The sequence below is a fragment of the Littorina saxatilis genome, linkage group LG9 (assembly GCF_037325665.1).
Source record: "Littorina saxatilis isolate snail1 linkage group LG9, US_GU_Lsax_2.0, whole genome shotgun sequence".
Classification (NCBI taxonomy): Eukaryota; Metazoa; Mollusca; class Gastropoda; order Littorinimorpha; family Littorinidae; genus Littorina; species Littorina saxatilis.
The window spans coordinates 65,057,160-65,064,905 of record NC_090253.1 but is presented as its reverse complement, the minus strand read 5'-3'; the positions used below and the strand labels follow the sequence as shown (position 1 = coordinate 65,064,905).

General features: G+C 37.5%; 1 protein-coding gene across 1 annotated transcript in view; it reads left to right on the top strand.

Moving 5' to 3' along the window:
• LOC138977507 (ovomucoid-like) overlaps window positions 1-858 on the top strand; it is a 2,938-nt gene extending 2,080 nt beyond the window's left edge. Inside the window, exon 5 of the mRNA XM_070350355.1 lies at window positions 809-858. The gene's annotated coding sequence lies outside the window, so the exon portion shown is untranslated. The remainder of the gene's footprint in view (window positions 1-808) is intronic.
• The last annotated feature ends 6,888 nt before the right edge of the window (window positions 859-7,746 follow it).

Sequence of the window (7,746 nt, the reverse complement as noted above, 5' to 3'; positions counted from 1 at the left end):
TGTGTGTGTGTGTCAGTGTGTGTATATATATGCGTGTGTGTGTGTGTGTGTGTGTGTATGTGTGTGTGTCAGTGTGTGTGTGTGTGTATATGTCAGTGTGTGCGTGTGTGTGTGTGCCAATGTGTGTGTGTGTCGTGTGTGTGTGTGTGTGTGTCAGTGTGTGTGTCAGTGTGTGTGTGTAAGTGTGTGTGTATATATATATGTGTGTGTGGGTGTGTGTCTGCGCGTGTGTGTGTGTGTGTGTGTATGTGTGTGTGTGTGTCAGTGTGTGTGTGTGTGTCAGTGTGTGTGTGTGTGTGTGTGTGTGTGTGTGTGTGTGGGTGCATGCGTGTATGTATCGATTGATCACTGGATTTCCCTTCTTTGAGCCATGTGACGTCAGAGGCTGACAAACGGGAACAAAACCACTACAAAATAGTGCATGTTTGTGTGCGTTGAATCATTAAAACGAAAAGGAATTCTAACCGGTATCGATCGATACATAAATGTTATTTGTATTTTTGACCAAAATATGACATTTTACGCAGATCTCGACAGTCATAATTTGGTCAAAAATAGCAATAACGTATGTTTGTGTGAGTGTGTGCGCTAGTTTGTGTGTGTGTTAGTGTGTTTGTTTGTGTATGTGTGTGTGTGTGTGTGTGTGTGTGTGTGTGTGTTGTTATATAGCCGTAGTGTAGTTTTGCAGTATATTACACATGCCCGAGAGTGAACTAATTTGTCGTAGTGTGACGCTCGCACTAGGCAGTGTATGAGTGGGATCACGCCATAGCGAGCTGGTGAAATTATTATCATTCTTCTGTTCCAGGCGTTTGTCTCAACATTCTTCCTGTCAGTCTACCAAGGAGGTGAAACCTCCAACAATAAAATCAGTCATTTCTGAAATTGTCTGCAGTGATCTTCGATTTCTTTCTGCTCGCGATTGTGTGTGTGCAGAAATGTGTTGTATGCGACGATGAGAAAATATGTGAAACTTTTGAAGGTCGCCTCTTTGAGTAAATGTGATAGTTTCCAACTAAATGCTTTGCATACCACGTATTTTCTAACCGTTGCAGGTAAAACTTGTATTTTCTAAATGGCCATGGATATTCTGATATCTGTCATTGTGTTTCCGGCTGGAGTTGTCGTATCTGTCATTTTTGCACACACCCTTAACACACATACTCACACACACCCTCCCCCCCACACACACACACACACACACACAACCCACACACAAACACCCTCCCACCACACACTCACACACACAAACACACACACACCCTCCCCACCACATACCCCCCCCACACACACACACAAACACACACACCCACGCACACACACACACACACACACACAAACACACACACACCCTCCTCACCGCACACCCACACACTCACTCACACACACACACACACACTCACTCACACACACACACACACACACACACACACACACACACACACACACACACACGCATGGGGACAAAGACAAGTATAGATGCACATTGGCAACACAAAAAATTTAATCGTTTGATATATTCATCATGACGTCACACTACTCCCCTCTCTGGCCAGTGGAAGGTCGCAGCTGGTCACCCAAGTAGGCCCTGTCCATGGCCTGAAAATCACAAATAGTCATGACGTCACACTTCTTAAAACTATCGCCTGCACGTGCTGAACCCACTTCAAGTTTTGGGGAGAAGGAGGAGGGGGGGGGGGGGGGGGGGGTTTCAACGATTTGCAGAGCCACACACCAGACGCCCGTGATGCAGTTGACCGAATGGAAGATTCAATGACAGGTTCCATACGGCGATTGAGCTCAGGGGAGATAACAACAGACTTTAAGCCTAGATGAGTTTGACACACACTAATTACTCAAGTGTTATTTCTCATGCTTAACATTATACAGTTAATTTTGATTTGGTTTTATTAGAATGATTTGTAAGATGATAGGAGTCTTTATCATAGAAGAGTTAGATTAACTTAGGTGTACGCTACATAAAAATGGCCGTTCTTACCGATACCATCAGTACACAGTTATATACAGACCGGCCTACCTGTTACGTTGCAGCGCAGGGCTTAAAGTCCACAAAGTTGATCTCCCGGAACACACACCTGGCCTTCTGGTATTCACACCTGTAATCATAGCAAAGCTCATGTACAATCTTCACATCGGAAGGGAGAGTACATTATTGTGTTCGGTACAAACGCTACAGGAGAAAAGGAACAAGTGAAGCACAAGACGATTTACTGTGTAACTGTTGATAAAAGACAGGAACAAGTTAAACACAAGACGATTTACTGTGTAACTGTTGATAAAAGACAGGAACAAGTGAAACACAAGACGATTTACTGTGTAACTGTTGATAAAAGACAGGAACAAGTCAAACACAAGACGATTTACTGTGTAACTGTTGATAAAAGACAAGAACGAGTGAAACACAAGACGATTTACTGTGTAACTGTTGATAAAGGACAGGAACAAGTTAAACACAAGACGATTTACTGTGTAACTGTTGATAAAAGACAGGAACAAGTGAAACACAAGACGATTTACTGTGTAACTGTTGATAAAAGACAGGAACAAGTCAAACACAAGACGATTTACTGTGTAACTGTTGATAAAGGACAGGAACAAGTTAAACACAAGACGATTTACTGTGTAACTGTTGATAAAGGACAGGAACAAGTTAAACACAAGACGATTTACTGTGTAACTGTTGATAAAGGACAGGAACAAGTTAAACACAAGACGATTTACTGTGTAACTGTTGATAAAAGACAGGAACAAGTGAAACACAAGACGATTTACTGTGTAACTGTTGATAAAAGACAGGAACAAGTCAAACACAAGACGATTTACTGTGTAACTGTTGATAAAGGACAGGAACAAGTTAAACACAAGACGATTTACTGTGTAACTGTTGATTAAAGACAGGAACAAGTAAAACACAAGACGATTTACTGTGTAACTGTTGATAAAAGACAGGATCAAGTTAAACACAAGACGATTTACTGTGTAACTGTTGATAAAAGACAGGAACAAGTTAAACAAAAGACGATTCACTGTGTAACTGTTGATAAAAGACAGGAACAAGTAAAACACAAGACGATTTACTGTGTAACTGTTGATAAAAGACAGGATCAAGTTAAACACAAGACGATTTACTGTGTAACTGTTGATAAAAGACAGGAACAAGTTAAACAAAAGACGATTCACTGTGTAACTGTTGATAAAGGACAGGAACAAGTTAAACACAAGACGATTTACTGTGTAACTGTTGATAAAAGACAGGAACAAGTTAAACACAAGACGATTTACTGTGTAACTGTTGATAAAAGACAGGAACAAGTGAAACACAAGACGATTTACTGTGTAACTGTTGATTAAAGACAGGAACAAGTTAAACACAAGACGATTTACTGTGTAACTGTTGATAAAAGACAGGAACAAGTCAAACACAAGACGATTTACTGTGTAACTGTTGATAAAAGACAGGAACAAGTCAAACACAAGACGATTTACTGTGTAACTGTTGATAAAAGACAGGAACAAGTTAAACACAAGACGATTTACTATGTAACTGTTGATAAAAGACAGGAACAAGTCAAACACAAGACGATTTACTGTGTAACTGTTGATAAAAGACAGGAACAAGTCAAACACAAGACGATTTACTGTGTAACTGTTGATAAAAGACAGGAACAAGTCAAACACAAGACGATTTACTGTGTAACTGTTGATAAAAGACAGGAACAAGTCAAACACAAGACGATTTACTGTGTAACTGTTGATAAAAGACAGGAACAAGTGAAACACAAGACGATTTACTGTGTAACTGTTGATAAAAGACAAGAACGAGTGAAACACAAGACGATTTACTGTGTAACTGTTGATAAAAGACAGGAACAAGTTAAACACAAGACGATTTACTGTGTAACTGTTGATAAAAGACAAGAACGAGTGAAACACAAGACGATTTACTGTGTAACTGTTGATAAAAGACAGGAACAAGTAAAACACAAGACGATTCACTGTGTAACTGTTGATAAAAGACAGGAACAAGTTAAACACAAGACGATTTACTGTGTAACTGTTGATAAAAGACAGGAACAAGTTAAACACAAGACGATTTACTGTGTAACTGTTGATAAAAGACAGGAACAAGTTAAACACAAGACGATTCACTGTGTAACTGTTGATAAAAGACAGGAACAAGTGAAACACAAGACGATTTACTGTGTAACTGTTGATAAAAGACAGGAACAAGTTAAACACAAGACGATTCACTGTGTAACTGTTGATAAAAGACAGGAACAAGTGAAACACAAGACGATTTACTGTGTAACTGTTGATAAAAGACAGGAACAAGTTAAACACAAGACGATTCACTGTGTAACTGTTGATAAAAGACAGGAACAAGTCAAACACAAGACGATTTACTGTGTAACTGTTGATAAAAGACAGGAACAAGTTAAACACAAGACGATTTACTGTGTAACTGTTGATAAAAGACAGGAACAAGTCAAACACAAGACGATTTACTGTGTAACTGTTGATAAAAGACAGGAACAAGTCAAACACAAGACGATTTACTGTGTAACTGTTGATAAAAGACAGGAACAAGTCAAACACAAGACGATTTACTGTGTAACTGTTGATAAAAGACAGGAACAAGTCAAACACAAGACGATTTACTGTGTAACTGTTGATAAAAGACAGGAACAAATGAAACACAAGACGATTTACTGTGTAACTGTTGATAAAAGACAAGAACGAGTGAAACACAAGACGATTTACTGTGTAACTGTTGATAAAAGACAGGAACAAGTTAAACACAAGACGATTTACTGTGTAACTGTTGATAAAAGACAAGAACGAGTGAAACACAAGACGATTTACTGTGTAACTGTTGATAAAAGACAGGAACAAGTAAAACACAAGACGATTCACTGTGTAACTGTTGATAAAAGACAGGAACAAGTGAAACACAAGACGATTTACTGTGTAACTGTTGATAAAAGACAGGAACAAGTTAAACACAAGACGATTTACTGAGTAACTGTTGATAAAGGACAGGAACAAGTTAAACACAAGACGATTTACTGTGTAACTGTTGATAAAAGACAGGAACAAGTGAAACACAAGACGATTTACTGTGTAACTGTTGATTAAAGACAGGAACAAGTTAAACACAAGACGATTTACTGTGTAACTGTTGATAAAAGACAGGAACAAGTCAAACACAAGACGATTTACTGTGTAACTGTTGATAAAAGACAGGAACAAGTAAAACACAAGACGATTTACTGTGTAACTGTTGATAAAAGACAGGATCAAGTTAAACACAAGACGATTTACTGTGTAACTGTTGATAAAAGACAGGAACAAGTTAAACAAAAGACGATTCACTGTGTAACTGTTGATAAAAGACAGGAACAAGTAAAACACAAGACGATTTACTGTGTAACTGTTGATAAAAGACAGGATCAAGTTAAACACAAGACGATTTACTGTGTAACTGTTGATAAAAGACAGGAACAAGTTAAACAAAAGACGATTCACTGTGTAACTGTTGATAAAAGACAGGAACAAGTTAAACACAAGACGATTTACTGTGTAACTGTTGATAAAAGACAGGAACAAGTTAAACACAAGACGATTTACTGTGTAACTGTTGATAAAAGACAGGAACAAGTGAAACACAAGACGATTTACTGTGTAACTGTTGATAAAAGACAGGAACAAGTCAAACACAAGACGATTTACTGTGTAACTGTTGATAAAAGACAGGAACAAGTCAAACACAAGACGATTTACTGTGTAACTGTTGATAAAAGACAGGAACAAGTCAAACACAAGACGATTTACTGTGTAACTGTTGATAAAAGACAGGAACAAGTTAAACACAAGACGATTTACTGTGTAACTGTTGATAAAAGACAGGAACAAGTTAAACACAAGACGATTTACTGTGTAACTGTTGATAAAAGACAGGAACAAGTCAAACACAAGACGATTTACTGTGTAACTGTTGATAAAAGACAGGAACAAATGAAACACAAGACGATTTACTGTGTAACTGTTGATAAAAGACAGGAACAAGTCAAACACAAGACGATTTACTGTGTAACTGTTGATAAAAGACAGGAACAAGTCAAACACAAGACGATTTACTGTGTAACTGTTGATAAAAGACAGGAACAAGTCAAACACAAGACGATTTACTGTGTAACTGTTGATAAAAGACAGGAACAAGTCAAACACAAGACGATTTACTGTGTAACTGTTGATAAAAGACAGGAGCAAGTAAAACACAAGACGATTTACTGTGTAACTGTTGATAAAAGACAGGAGCAAGTAAAACACAAGACGATTTACTGTGTAACTGTTGATAAAAGACAGGAACAAGTTAAACACAAGACGATTTACTGTGTAACTGTTGATAAAAGACAGGAACAAGTGAAACACAAGACGATTTACTGTGTAACTGTTGATAAAAGACAGGAACAAGTTAAACACAAGACGATTTACTGTGTAACTGTTGATAAAAGACAGTAGCAAGTCAAACACAAGACGATTTACTGTGTAACTGTTCATAAAAGACAGGAACAAGTTAAACACAAGACGATTTACTGTGTAACTGTTGATAAAAGACAGGAACAAGTCAAACACAAGACGATTTACTGTGTAACTGTTGATAAAAGACAGGAACAAGTCAAACACAAGGCGATTTACTGTGTAACTGTTGATAAAAGACAGGAACAAGTCAAACACAAGACGATTTACTGTGTAACTGTTGATAAAAGACAGGAACAAGTCAAACACAAGACGATTTACTGTGTAACTGTTGATAAAAGACAGGAACAAGTCAAACACAAGACGATTTACTGTGTAACTGTTGATAAAAGACAGGAACAAGTCAAACACAAGACGATTTACTGTGTAACTGTTGATAAAAGACAGGAACAAGTCAAACACAAGACGATTTACTGTGTAACTGTTGATAAAAGACAGGAACAAGTTAAACATAAGACGATTTACTGTGTAAATGTTGATAAAAGACAGGAACAAGTTAAACACAAGACGATTTACTATGTAACTGTTGATAAAAGACAGGAACAAGTTAACACAAGACGATTTACTGTGTAACTGTTGATAAAAGACAGGAACAAGTTAAACACAAGACGATTTACTGTGTAACTGTTGATAAAAGACAGGAACAAGTGAAACACAAGACGATTTACTGTGTAACTGTTGATAAAAGACAGGAACAAGTCAAACACAAGACGATTTACTGTGTAACTGTTGATAAAAGACAGGAACAAATGAAACACAAGACGATTTACTGTGTAACTGTTGATAAAAGACAGGAACAAGTGAAACACAAGACGATTTACTGTGTAACTGTTGATAAAAGACAGGAACAAGTGAAACACAAGACGATTTACTGTGTAACTGTTGATAAAAGACAGGAACAAGTGAAACACAAGACGATTTACTGTGTAACTGTTGATAAAAGACAGGAACAAGTGAAACACAAGACGATTTACTGTGTAACTGTTGATTAAAGACAGGAACAAGTTAAACACAAGACGATTTACTGTGTAACTGTTGATAAAAGACAGGAACAAGTCAAACACAAGACGATTTACTGTGTAACTGTTGATAAAAGACAGGAGCAAGTAAAACACAAGACGATTTACTGTGTAACTGTTGATAAAAGACAGGAACAAGTGAAACACAAGACGATTCACTGTGTAA